Consider the following 15,241-nt stretch of genomic DNA (forward strand, 5'->3'; position numbering starts at 1 on the left):
TAGTCTTCAAACCAAAACCAAACGTTGTAGGATTCAAATGGTAAGTTCACTTAATTCTACAATCTCGATACAAGAAAAAAAAGAAAAGAAACTTCTCTATACCTAACCTTGATATTTAAACTTACACAAGTTAGCAGTACATAACGAATTAATCATATAGGACAGTTAGAAGAGTATATCCTTTTAAAATGGAAAAGAAAAGAAACAGAAGTTTCTTAAGAAAAAACCTGTTCCATACACCTAACCTTAATATCTAAACTTACAGAAGTAGCAGCACATTAAAAATTAATCATTCTTCTGTTATTTACTTTTGTTTTCTACTATTGGAGAATTGGGGGGGTGGGGTGGGGGGTGCTGTATTACCATCGAAACAAGTATCATGTCAGTAAATTCAGCATGGGAAAAGAGAGTTTATTTTTATAATAGGTGTCCGGGCCAACTTGCAAGCACGGACAACCGAAGAAAAAACAAAAAGTCTTTAATATTCAAAAATACGAAATTGAAAGATTGCAGTTTTGTCCAAGAATGGCATTACTGCAAACAATTCTCAATAAGACAATTCTGGTTCCACAGAAGAACAATTTCCGAATTGCAACAATTTTCTTGCAAATGATACAGCTGCTGGAAACAAGGATCTTTGCCTACTCTAAGGGCTTCAAATGATGCTCGAACAAAGATGCCATTTCAATCCTGAAACATTAGCACATTAGTATAAAATCAAACTTGAAGCACAGTAAAACAAGACTTCCAAGAAAACCAAAGCTATCTGAACTTGGAACATTTCAAGCTGCACTTCAAGCTTTTCGTAACAATTTTCACAATAAAAATCAAGTTGAGAGATTTGTGGACCCAAAAATTGAAGTTCTCTATCCAATAGAAAAGATAAAAACAATTTCTTTTTTTGTGACAATTGTTAGTTTACAGATATGTATAGTGTAGTCTTGTCCCATATTGGAATAGGAGTAATATCTCCTTGTAGTGTATAGCTATAAATAGGGACCTCTTGTATTGTATTTATCATCTAATATCAATAACATATTTACTCTCGTGCCTTCTCACATGGTATCGGAGCATTAGTGAGAAACCCGTCGTTGTGCATCATTCCAGCGACTTGCGGGAAGAAAGACCTCTTCGCCGTGCAATTTTCCGGCGACTTAGAAGGTTGTCCGTAAGCAAATCATTTTCTGTTGGTGTTGTGCAAAAACCAACACCACCACAAGACTCATCAGGCTCCGGCGACCAAACCCCAGTCAACCCGACCGGAAAACACACGTCCACGCGCCCTCACGCGCCTGGAAAAAAGAATTCGGCGAGATCGGACCCACGCGCTGGCGCGTGAGCACTGTTCCGGCCAGATTTTGAAAAAGTTTCAGTTGAACAGTAGGATCGCCTGGTAATTCCGATCCTACCCTCACTGGTTTTGTTTCATTCCGACCACTTTGAGTTTTTTCGTCAGTTATAGTAGATTCCGGCATTTCCAATGTGAACAGTGTTGTTTCCGGCACAGAAACAGTGTTCTGTTTTCCTGCTGTAAACAGTGTTTTTCAAGCTATTTCTTCAGTTTTCTCACCGGAGTTACTTATTTCCACTATTTCAAGTTAACCCTACTACTACATCTCGTAGCGACATGAGAACCAATGCTTTGAATAGTCAGATAGTTTTTTTGCAGATTATATTGAGTTCCTTCAGTACAAAGCATGTAAGCAGACATCTTCTGAGATAGCTTCTATTGTTCAAACAGGTAATAGCGTGACTTGTTTCTCCCAATCTTCATCCTCTGAGTCTTGAGTCATTGATTCAGGTGCATCAAATCATATTTCTGGTAACAAATCTCTTCACTACTATTTCGTATTTTCAATCTCTTACAAAAGTCACAATGGCCAATGGGTCTCAAACCATGGCAACTGCAATAGGTCAAGCAAACCCACTTACTTCCTTACCTTTAGATTCAGTCATTTATGTTCTCAATAGTCCTTTTAATCTAATAGTTGTTAGTCGCTTAGCCAAATCACTTAAATGCGCTGTTTTATTTCTTGATGACCATGTTTTTATACATGAACGCAGTACGGGGCGGATCATTGGTACCGGGCATGAATCAAACGGACTTTAATACCTTATCCTTGCTAAATCACATGGACTCACATCTTGTCTTCCTTCTACAACTTGTCCTGTTACTGATTCACCAGATTTATTACATAAACGGTTGGGACATCCCAATTTGTCAAAACTTTAGAAAATGGTATCTGGTTTATCTCGCGTGTCAGCTCTACAATATGAGTCATGTCAGCTCGATAAGCATACTCTCTCCCATTTCCCTCGGCGTCTTGATAATCGAGCAGAGTCACCCTTTACTTTAGTCCATTCAGATCTTTGGGGTCCTAGTCGGGTCAGTTCCACCTTGGGATTCCGTTACTTTGTCAGTTTCATTGATGATTATTCTAGGTGCACTTGGATATTTTTGATAAAAAATCGATCTGAGCTGTTTTCTATTTTCCAGACCTTCCACGCTAAAATTCAAAATCAATTTGGGGTTTCTATTCGCACATTTCGTAGTGATAATGCCCGAGAGTATTTGTCTTCTCCATTTCAGCAGTTTATGAAATCTCATGGGATTATTCATCAAACATCTTGTCCGTACACATCTCAACAAAATGGGCTAGCTGAAAGAAATAATAGACATCTTATTGAAACTGCTCATACAATCTCATGCCCCGTTGCGTTTTTGGGGGATGCAGTTCTTACATCTTGCTATCTTATTAATCGTATGTCATCTTCAGCTATCCAAAACCAAGTTTCATTCTCTGTCATGTTTCCCCACTTACCTTTGTTCTCTCTTCCACCCCGTATCTTTGGAAGCACTTGTTTTGTCCATAACCTTACTCCAGGAACAGATAAGTCAGCTCCTCGTGCTCTTAAGTGCGTATTTCTGGGTTTCTCGAGAACACAAAAGGGGTATCGATGCTATTCTCCTGACCTCCAGCGGTACCTTATGTCCGTTGATGTTACCTTCTTTGAAACCCAATCATACTTCACAGGTTCAGGTCATCACTTAGACATTTCTGAGGTACTACCAGTTTCATCTTTGGAGATTCAGTCACTCCAGCTCCACCACCTACAGCTCCAGTTGGTTGGCATTGGGTTTATGCAGTCAAAGTCGGCCCGGATGGCGAGGTTGATCGGCTTAAGGCTCGTCTTGTTGCAAAAGGATATACTCAGATTTTTGGGCTTGATTATAGTGATACTTTCTCTCCCGTGGCTAAAGTAGCATCTGTTCGTCTCTTTTTGTCCATGGCTGTTTATTAGTTAGACATTAAGAATATTTTTCTCCACGGTGATCTTGAGGAAGAAGTTTATATGGAGCAACCACCTGGTTTTATTGCTCAGGGGGAGTTTAATGGTTGTGTGTGCAGATTGCACAGGTCACTATATGGTTTGAAACAGTCCCCTCGAGCTTGGTTTGGTAAGTTCAGCACAATTATTCAGGAGTTCGGTATGACTCGTAGTGAGGCTGATCATTCTGTGTTTTGTCAGCATTCTGCTCCTAATCTGTGTATTTATATAGTGGTTTATGTTGATGATATTGTTATTACTGGTAATGATCAGGATGGTATTACCAATCTGAAGCAACATCTCTTTCAGCACTTCCAGACTAAGGATCTGGGTAGATTGAAGTATTTTCTAGGTATTGAGGTCGCTCAATTTAGTTCAAGTATTGTTATTTCACAACGGAAGTATGCCTTAGACATTCTTGAGGAGACTGGAATGATGGGTTGCAGACCTATTGGCTCTCCTATGGATCCGAATGCTAAGCTTCTGCCTGGACAGGGGGAGCCTCTTAGAGACCCTACAAGATATATGAGGTTGGTTGGCAAATTGAATTACATCACAGTGACTAAACCTAACATCTCTTTTCCGGTGAGTGTTGTAAGTCAGTTTATGGATTCTCCCTGTGATAGTCACTGGGATGCAGTTGTTCGCATTCTTCGGTATATAAAGTCAGCTCCAAGCAAAGGATTTCTATTCGAGGATCGAGGCCACGAGCAGATTGTTGGGTACACAGATGCTGATTGGGCAGGATCACCTTTTGATAGACGTTCTACGTCTGGATATTGTGTTCTAGTAGGAAGTAACTTGGTCTCGTGGAAGAGCAAGAAACAGAATGTAGTTGCTCGATCTATCGCCGAAACCGAATATCGGGCCATGGCTATGGCGACGTGTGAGTTAGTTTCGGTCAAGCAGTTGCTCAAGGAGTTAAAGTTTGGAGAAATCAGCAAGATGGAACTAGTGTGTGATAACCAAGTTGCTCTTCATATTGCGTCAAATCCGGTGTTTCATGAGAGGACTAAACACATTGAGATCGACTGTCACTTTGTCAGAAAAAAATTCTTTCAGGAGATATTGTTACAAAGCAGATATTTTCACTAAGTCTCTTACTGGTTCCCGTATTAGCTACATGTGTAACAAGCTCGGTACATATGATGTGTATGCACCGGCTTGAGGGGGAGTGTTAGTTTACAGATATGTATAGAGTAGTCTTGTCCCACATTGGAAGAGGAGTAATATCTCTTTGTAGTGTATAGCTATAAATAGAGACCTCTTGTATTGTATTTATCATCTAATATCAATAACATATTTTCTTCCGTGCCTTCTCACAACAATAATGGTATCCAAGTCTGCTTGTGCGCACCTCGACTATTTCACTAAGTACCTACTGCCAGAGGTGGAGTCAAGATTTCAAGTTTATGGGTTCGAAATTCTAATTTTTTTGAAGTTACTGGGTTCTATTAAGAATTTATACCTTAGTCAATAGATTTTAAGACAAATACAGGGTTCGAACCAAAGCTACTGGGTTCGGCCAAACCTGCTTCCAGCACTCTAACTCTGCCCCTGCATGCTACCTCCCACCAACACAAGTACATGGTAACTCTGCCACCAAGGCTTAGGCAGATGGGAAGAAGTCACTAGTATTTTTTGTCTTGTTGGAATTTGAACCCTGCTCTTCAAGGTTTGCACCCAAATTCATTGACCACTAGACCACACTCTTGAATGTTCAAAAGACAAAAACACTTCTATACCATATATTTCATTTTCTTTACCCTGCTATTTTCCTGTAAAGTGACATTTGGGTTCAGTCTTATTAGGTGTACGATAGATTTCTTCGCCTGAAGAAGTGTCACTAAATTAAGGGACAATTACAGTTCGTATGCACACATTTAGTTATCCAAAGAAAGACCCAACCAAGGAAGTGAGAAGTATAACCAAGATCATGCTTTTGGAATATAGACAGTATCAACTGCCAGAGACAATCAAAATAGCATCTTCTTAGCTTTTGTGCTTTATATGCATTTTATTCCAAATCTTGTGAATCCAAGCTACAACTCGCACTAAGAATAATGATACTTAAGAAATTACAGAAAAACACCGTATAACATGGGCATTTTGAGCAGAATCGGACAAGATGGATAACGTGTTGATACAATAAGTAATGCCACACAATTACAGGCAACTTACAGCTGTCAATGCTGCTTCGGCACCTTTATTCCCAGACTTTCCACCAGCACGATTGAAAGCCTGCAATATTATGGGATTTTCATCATACGATATGCTATCAAACCACAAAGACGTTGCCCTTGATAGCATACGAGGCAGGAGAGAGAAAATAAGGGCAGGGGAGATTAGAGGGGTTCTGGTCAATTTTCCAGCTAGCCAAGAAGAATGTTGGGATATATACAGATCCAAGAGGCGGTAAATTATAGATCTTATAGTGATCCACAGAAATTAACAGCTATCAACAGCAATACTTTAATTTGTTCAACTTCATTTTTCTCCACAAAACATTTAGGCTACTCTTCTGATAAACAAGGTGCAATATTAGATGAAAGACATACCAACTGGTGCTCAGAATGTCAAAGATGATTTTTCTCTTGAATAACTTTAGGTTTAAGTAAGCTGGCCAAGTTAAAAATTATGATATCCTACAGATGGTACAGATAGCACATATAGAGGGTACCATGAAAGAAGTTGCCTAAGATGGTTAGGTCATGTTCAATGTGGACTTCAAGATGTACTGGTCCATAGGTAGTATATAGGTGTGGCAAAAAAATGATTATAGGTCCAAAAAAGGAACGAAGTAGACTTAGGCCTCGTTTGTTTGCACTTAATGGAGGTCTGAATCTTATTCATTCAGATTTCATACATTAAGTGCGTTTGTTTTTAAAATCTGAATCTTAATTATTCAGATCTTAATCGTTAAGTATGTTTATTTTTTTTACTTCACAACCACTTAATGGGTCTGAATATGTCTGTATCATTAAGATCTATAACAGAGACTTAGTTTCATTAAGATGCTATCATCCATATTCATTATTAACTGCCGTCACCGCCTACCATTATCAACTACCACCATGCCACTCACCATCCCCACCACTCCCACCACCATCATTCTCAACGACAATCAATACTAATCCACCTCAACTACCACAACTAACCACCCCATCACCATCAACAACCATAGCTGGCACTGCCCATCATTATAAACTACCACCACCCACCACCATCTTCCTCAATCACAACTACCACCACCACCACCCGCCATTATTAACTATCACCGCCCACCACCACCATCCTCAATCATAATAGCTACCACTACCAATCTCCACTAGCTACTACCCTAAACTACCACCATTAACCAAATCTACCACCAACCATCGCTTTTAGTCGGCATTCACAAGCACTACCGTTAGCCATCACCACCAGCAAGGCAACTATCATATTTTAAAAAGCTATATATTTTAGTGATGGAATATTAGATTAATTAGTATTTTATTTGAATTTTATGTTTATTAATTTTCAAATAAACGTAAATTTTATACATTCAGACGTTAAAAATCAAACAGTCTTAATCATTTAGTATTCAGATCTTAATACACATCTTAACATTCAGATGTGTGTTCAGATTCAGATGTCTTAATCTTAATACATATCTTGATATTCAGGCGTGTATACAGATTCAGACGTCTTAATCTTAAAAATAAAAAAAATGAGACTTTAAAATCACCTGAAATGAAGTTGCCTAACAGGACCTCAAATCTCTTAAAATAAATATAAACTTAACTAAAAACAGAACACAATTGAAAGAAAAGATCCACATAAAAGACCAACTAATTGAGATTACACTAGTTACGTGTGTAAAGGGATAAGTGTAAGATTTAGAGAACTTGTAGTATGCCTAAAAGGCATATAATAATTTAGTATCATAATGAAATGAACCTGAATAAATATGGAAATGAAGGATTCATATTATCAACCCAACGGATTCGGGATTGAGGTATAGTTGATTGATTTTAATATAGGCAAGTAAGTTAGCTGCACAAGTGAAGGTAGAAATATATGCATAGTTACAACAATTCGAGAACAAAGAGCACCGATCGAACTTAATAAAATATTTGGTTAGAGAGTACAAAATATTTTTAGGAAACTAGTTTTTTATGCTACTTTCCTCAACTTACATTCCTCAAAATCCCCATGTTTCCTGTACTCCTTTCCCCCACTCCCTTCCCCAAGACTCTATTTTCTTCAAGAATTTAATTGTTCTTTTCAAAATTTACACAAACCCAAAAGAACTAATGTGCTACTTTACATTTTCACACAAGAACAACGTTAAAATTTGAGCTCGATAACTAAAAAGAAAGTACTTTATTTTGTTGAAAAAGAAAGTATTTTTTTTACAACATGAAAAGAAATTACTCTTTTTGTTGAAATGAAAGAAACTACTTTTCCTACATCATGAAAAGAAAGTACTCTTAATAATAGTTCTATTTAGGGTGGGTGGTGGCGAGGTTGGGGTGGGTGGGTGTGGTCGGGGTAGAGGGTAGGGGGTTGGGGTGGTTTGGGGGTGGGGTGGGTGAGGGTTGGTTGGTGGAGTTGGTGGGCATGGGGAATAGGGTGGAGAAGGTTGAAAAAGAGTTTTGAAAAATGTTTTCTTTTGATAGGGAAAACATTTTCCTCCAATTGGAGGAAAATATTTTTCAAAACATTTAAGCCAACCAAACATGGAAAAATTGAAAAATGTTTTCCGGAAAATATTTTTTTTATACCAAACGCACCCATAGTGTCTTTGTTTTTTCTTGTTGTTATAGTTGGTTGCTTCCTGTTTTACTGTTTTTTAAGCCGAGGATCTTTCGGAAACAGTCTATCTACCTTCACAAGGTAGGGGTAAGGTCTGCGTACACACTACCCTCCCCATATCCCACTTGTGTGATAACACTGGGTTGTTGTTGTTGTTGTTGTTGTTGTTGAGATCAGACTCCTAGACCGAAATCATGGTAGTTCTGATTTTAATGTCAATTGCTCTTTGCTCATGCATCTTTCATTTTTTAGCTTCTTCATTGCCCCCTGTAGATACATTATTCTTGGCAGAGTTCCTTCAAAGATTTTCTTACTTTTTCTCAACTGAGTGCAAGGGCTGGGGCATGATCACTATTTTCCACATATGAGCAACTAATGGGATTAAGATGCGGTTTATGTAACTTAAAATATTCTCTTTGTACAGTTGACAAATAAACATTTGACACGAGTAAGAAGGACGTTATCCATTTTTCAGGTTGCAAATTCATGTTTTGCCTAGTCATTTTGAACCGGGCTGCCCTTTTCTTTTCCTAGTCATTTTGAAGTTACTGGAAGAATAAAATCAAATAGAGAAAATGAACGTCATGCAAACTCTTCCCCACCTCTTAAAACTAGACTCCTTGAATATGATGTGTTTTTATGCCATGCACAACTGGCATGTGCAGAGAAGGTGAAGATCCAAGCTTTGTTATTTTACTCTAAAGCTATATATGATTGTTAGGACACATTAGTAAAAGGCCATACTTAATTGAAGTTAGAAATAAAAGAAACAAAGTAACAAATTACTACAAAATCGCTACCACAATTAGTCACTGCCATAGATATAATCCTACTAATATGCTTGTGAAGAATAGAACTGATTGCCTAGAAAATTTACCTGTTCCAAGGTATCACATGTCAGAACACCAAATATGCAAGGAGTACCTGCACTCATTACATTAGGGAGATTTTAATATTCATCAGCTAATGCAAAAATAAATTGAAGCTAGCAACTAATGAAAGAAAAAAAAGCTACAAGTCACTGTGTGACAGACATGATACTAGAATAAATATCATGAACTTACCAACTCTTACCAAGATATCCCAAGCCAAATTACATTGGAAACATAAAGACGTCTGCTAACTCCCTTCTCAAGTTGTCTCATTAAGAAATAAAGTTCCTTATTCAGGAAAAGGTTATTTAGTTGCAATTCATGAACAAATTTCAGTAGATGGAAGTATGCACTAAAATGATTAGATGGCCAAGTTATCCCAAACTGTCTACATTTCATAAGGTGAGAGTCACTTTGGATTGAAGGAACTTTGAAAAATACATGTGATAGGGCCAGGGTGTTGGGAGGGCAGCATGAAATCTATGATATTCCATTTCCATATCTCAGCAAGATTAATATACCCCGAAGCGTTAACAATGCTCAAGAATTGTACCTTTCAGAAAATAATGCTCATAATTTTTAAAAGATAATTAGAAAATGAATTACTGTCGGACTGCCTATGCTGAATCTTAAAAGTTCAGATTTCTCAAATATAAGTAGGCTAAGTCGAGGCCTAGTCGGTCTTATGTTGTTTCCTAAATATTAAAGGGACTTTTTCGTATATATACAAGATTTTAAAATTATTTCCCCGATTTTGCCTAAGTTTTCATATTTACGGGAAGTAACAAAAGTTTTTTACAAAATATATACAAATTCGGTCAAAATCTACAATTTATCTACAACATAAATATATATTTTTTGTACAGAATCCGGTCAAAAACTACAATTTACATACAATTTATATACAATTATGTAAGTTGTAGATATTTTGTATTCCGTTTCTACATTCGACATACAAAATATATACAATTTGTTCATGTCTTCTTTTTCGAGTTTCAATCTGAAATTTCAACTAAAACAACCTCGAATCTTTACCAAATTGTCTCAAATTTGAGATATAAACTCCAAAAGATATTTCCAATAATTTACAACAACACCCAATCCAAACAAAAAATAATTTCATGAAATTTCATTTTCTAAATCAAAGCTTTGAAGCTTTTAAATGATTGTCAATGGAGTTTTTAATAGATTAACATAGTTTTCAATTCAATCTACTCGCTTCTAATTAATACTATTTTGTTTATTGATTCCAAAAAGCTAAAAGAATGATAACTAAAATAATTCTCTTCATCAAAGCTAATTTTTCCTTATTTACTTCCTCGTTTTCATAAGATCTGAAGCAAGAACTTTGCTAGGTACTAATCTACTCTTCTTTTTTTCACTTAATAGTAGTATCATTTCTTCAATTAATCCACACGAAGATATTAATATAAGAATACTGATAGAGAATGAGAGAGAGAGAGAGAGAGAGAGAGAGAGAGAGAGAGAAGAGGGAATTTCATATTCAATTCCTAATATAATGAGATACTCATTAATACTAATTTGTAAATAAGTTTCTAATATAGTACATATAGGTAAAAATCCCAATATTAAATGCTACAAGTTCGAATCCATTTTCATCAAACATATTATCCGATTTTCAGACTGCGTGAGTCATTAGTTACCAATGTCCAGTGTTAGAATCCTAAGATACAAAAAAATAAAAAGAAATTGAAATGGATGGAAGCTTGGAGCTTGAAGAAAATGAGAAATCGAGAAAGCAGTTGGAGAAAAAGTATGAGAATGAAAATAAGGTCTAAAAATACAATTTTAATAAAGCTTATTGAATCAATCGGTTAAACCATTAGAAAAATTAAACAAACCGAGTCACGAATCGATAATCCGATAGTTCAATAATACTAAATCAATTTCAACTATTTACCCAACAATCTTGTTTACCAGTAAAATACTACGGTTGAATTTATAGCGTTGTTTATAGACAAGCGAATCGATTTGACCCAAAAATAGTAAATAAATAAGAACATAAATAAGATTATCAAATGAAATTAAGGAAGATTACAAGCCTGACTAAGAACTTAGCATTTCCGATGGCAAGAGTGAGAAAAATGTTCAAGAACCAAGACTGAGCGTAATATGAAAGTAAATTATAGTTTTTTTTGTGCAAAATATTTAGTGTCTATAATGGTTGCTAATACTCCTATTTATAACCCTATTCAGGGAAACAAGATCCCAAAATAAAGCTCCTATTGAATGAGAATAAAACCGTTATTGATGGATGCATAACAATTGGCTATAAATACAAATATTCTCTGTAACGGTTACCCATTGAATGTTATCCGATGACAATGCTTTGGATCTTTTGTTACCGGTTACTCTGTCTTCGGGATTCGTTCAGTACCGATTGCATGCTTACATCTGATGCCAGTTGTTTGTTGACTCACATCCCACCTATCTTTAGTTCCACATGTCATTCTGCCATTCGCTCAGCAGTCACTAACCAATTTTACCCCATACAGATAGTCCCCCCTTTCTGGTTACACAACTTAGTGTTACTGGAAAGTAGATAAGAGTTACTTTCTTGGCGGGAAAGTTCATGAACGGTCTTTGACACTTGAAAGGACGCACGTCTTCTTGCATTAATGACCCGAACACGTGTTGCTCCGTGATTCAGTAAATATTTTTGCCAATTTTCGAGATAATCATGACTACGATTTTTACCGTCTATAATTTGTCCACTACCCATCATTCTAACTCTTTACTTTTACAATTTCCTCTTCTTTTCCAACTTACCTGAGAATCCCGCTTGAGAACTTCAGCTTTATCAGTAAACTGTGCACAGCGTTGACATTTATCGCACTTTTGTCCAAATGGCTTCACGTCTTGCTCCATTCGGGGCCAATAGTAGCCGGTCTTGACTAACTTGAGAACCAACGAGTCTGCACTGGAGTGGTTTCTGCAGACTCCTTCATAAACTTCCCTTGTCGAGTAGTCAGCCTATGAGGCCCCTAGACACCAAGCCAATGGCCCCTGGAACGACCTCATGTATAACTATCCGTCAACAAGACTGTAACGAGCCGCCTTGGTCCGTAGTGCCCGGGATACTTTTGAGTCTTCGAGCAATTTTCTATGTCTTAGATATTCAATGAACTCGTTCCTCCAATCCCAAATTAAGTTGGTTGAATTGACTTCAGAGTAGCCATCCACATCCAACACCGAATGCAATAATTGAATGACCGTACCAAAATCAGACCCTTTCATATCGGTGGATGAACCCAAATTAGCCAATGCGTCTGTCTCCATATATTTTCTCCCTTGGAATGTGGATAATTGACCACTCTCTAAACCGTGCGAGTAATGCTTGAACCTCTTTCAAGTACTGTTGCATGCGCTCCTCCTTGGTGTCTAAAATTCCATACACTTGGTTTACCACCAGCTGGGAGTCGCATTTTATCTCGATGACCTCAGAACCTAGTCCCCAAGCTAATTTAAGTCCTATAACCAAAACCTCGTACTCGGCATCATTATTAGTTAATAGTACAATTCTAATGGCCTGCCTTAGGTTTTTCCCCGAAGGAGTGATTAAAACTACCCCGAGATCGGACCCTATTACGTTGGAGGCTCCATCCATGAACAAGTTACAAATTTCCGTAATTTTCCCGATACCAACACTGCTTCTGTAGCAGCTAAAGGCATTAATCCTGGACTGAAATCAGCCACAAAATCGGCCAAAACTTGTGACTTAATTATAGCCATGGTCTTGTATTCAATGTTGAGTTCGCTAATTTCGACTGCCCACTTAGCCAAATGACCTAACAACTCAGGCTTATGAAGGACACTCGTTAAGGGAAAGGTTGTCACAACGGCTATTGGATGACATTGAAAATAAGGCCTAAGCTTTCGAGAGGCAATTACGAGAGCTAAGGCCAGCTTTTCAAGGTACGGATAGCATGTCTCCGCTCTTGATAATATTTTACTAATTTAATAAACAAAAAATTGTGTACCTTCTTTTTTCGGGACCAAGATGACACTTACTGCCGGATAAATCAACAGTTGCTGCCCTTCTCCCAATTTTGACAACAACGGAGGGCTAGACATGTACCTTTTTAGGTCTTTCAGTGCCTATTGGCATTCGGGAGTCGATATGAAGTCGTTCTTCTTTTTCAAAAGCAAAAATATGTGATGGAACTCTTCCGAAGACCTCGAGATGAACCTGCTTAGAGTCGCCAACCTATCGGTCAATTTTTGTGCTTCCTTCATGCTTGTTAGTTGGTCCGAGATATCCTTGATGGCCTTGATTTTATCGGAATTTACCTCGATTCCTCTTTGAGAGACCAAAACCCCAGGAACTTACCGGAACTCACTCTGAAGGCACACTTCTCTAGGTTGAGCTTCATGTTGTACTTTTTCAGAATGTCAAATGTCTCTTGGAGATATTCTAGATGATTTCCTGCATTAAGAGAACTAACTAACATGTCGTCAATATAAACTATATTGTCTTACCTATCTGTTTTTCAAACATCTTATTAACGAGCCTCTAATAAGTGGCTCCGATATTTGTAAGCCTAAAATACATCATATTATAGAAATTAGGGGTGGGCTTCGGTCGGTTAGTATGAAAGTACGATTTGGTTTATCGGTTTTCAATTTTGTATTATTAATAACCAAATCAAAGTATTTACGGTTCGGTACGGTTTTTTCAAGGTTCGGTTCAGTTATTTTCGATTTAGTTTTTTGGTTATTAACGGTGCAAGATTTTTATATGTTGACTCATGACTGCTCGCTTTTATATTACATTGTAACATTGGAATAAGCTCTGTTACATTGGAAATTTAGAATAATTCATGTGGTTCCCCATTATACAAAAGCAGGCAACATCTAAAATCTTGCATACTAAAATATTACATTATACAAAAGCAGCCAGCAACCAGTAGCTACTCAACGCCTCTACACTCCACGGTCCACTCAACTAATTGCATAGTAAAATCTTACATTTTTGCATACTAAAATCTTGCGCCATTATACAGAACAGAAGCAGGCAACAACTACTATTGAAATTTTGGTTCAAATTCAAATAATATTTCACTTTAAACCTAAAATTTCATAGGATCAACTACATACAACCCCTCACACTTTTGAGCAACATACGTTAGAGATTACATTTACACATTAGGGGTGGTAGAAGGTAACAACATTTCATATCATACTAAAATCTTGCCCCATTATACAGAAGCAGGCAACAACTACTATTTATGGGAGTAATGCAGAAGTTTTAAAGAAGCAAGCAATATCTACTATTTTAGTTCAATACAAGATCCTGTAAAATTCAAGAGATAACCAAATAAGTCTAGAAATGCCATCACCAAATAACAAAGCAGTGGCAAAGTAGTCACAAGCCACAAGCCACAAAGTAAGTTTAGAAAAGGATACGTAAAGACTTAAATACGAATCACTGGATGAGGCATGAGACACTTCTTACTATGCTTCACTAAGACAAAAGTGCCATTATACTTCGGATAACAATTATAAACTCGACCACAATAAACACACTTTGCTTCGCGGACTTCTTCATTTTCTTCAACTACCTCAAAATGTTCCCAAATAGGCGATCTGGCTTTAGGACCATAAGGCATAGTTGAACCTACAAAATAAGAAAACATCACAAGTTAAATAATATATTTTAAATTATAAATAACAAAAGGATATCACAAAACAAGCAATTCTTTAAACTTACCACTTGTTCAAACTATGTATCAACAATGCTAGTATCTCTTTCAACAATGCAAGTTTCTCTTCCGCTCTTTGCCATATCTAAATATAATTTGATAAAGTGTGTCATATAAAATTACAAAGTAAATTAATTTTCACTAAAATACTCATAAAATCCAAAAGCATACCAAGTTCAATTTGCTCAAGAAACTCCGAATCTTCTTCAACATTAATAGGAGTACACACACATCTAAACCAATCTTGAACACAAACAAGACTTTGCATCAACTGGAGGGTCAATGAACTCCTAAATGAATGAAGAATGAGGCCACCGGTGCTAAATGCACATTTTGATGCAACATTAAAAATTGGAATGTCCAATACATCACGAGCTAGCTGAGATAGAACAGGAAATCGAGGCACATTAACTTTCCACCAATCTAAGATTTAAAGTCATCAGAATCATCAGACACTGGCTCTTGTTCTTCACTAATATATCTTTCCAATTCAGATTTAACACCTCCACTTCCAGAGTC

General features: G+C 37.0%; 1 long non-coding RNA gene across 1 annotated transcript; it reads right to left on the minus strand.

Moving 5' to 3' along the window:
- Window positions 1-390: 390 nt before the first annotated feature.
- Window positions 391-9,621, minus strand: LOC104105585 (uncharacterized). The gene is made up of 3 exons (XR_011412700.1): window positions 9,005-9,621; window positions 5,512-5,571; window positions 391-690 (listed from the first exon to the last, which is right to left on the minus strand). It is a non-coding gene; the product is annotated as an uncharacterized lncRNA (long non-coding RNA).
- Window positions 9,622-15,241: the final 5,620 nt, after the last annotated feature.

Source organism: Nicotiana tomentosiformis, chromosome 12 (genome assembly GCF_000390325.3).
Source record: "Nicotiana tomentosiformis chromosome 12, ASM39032v3, whole genome shotgun sequence".
NCBI classification, from domain to species: Eukaryota; Viridiplantae; Streptophyta; class Magnoliopsida; order Solanales; family Solanaceae; genus Nicotiana; species Nicotiana tomentosiformis.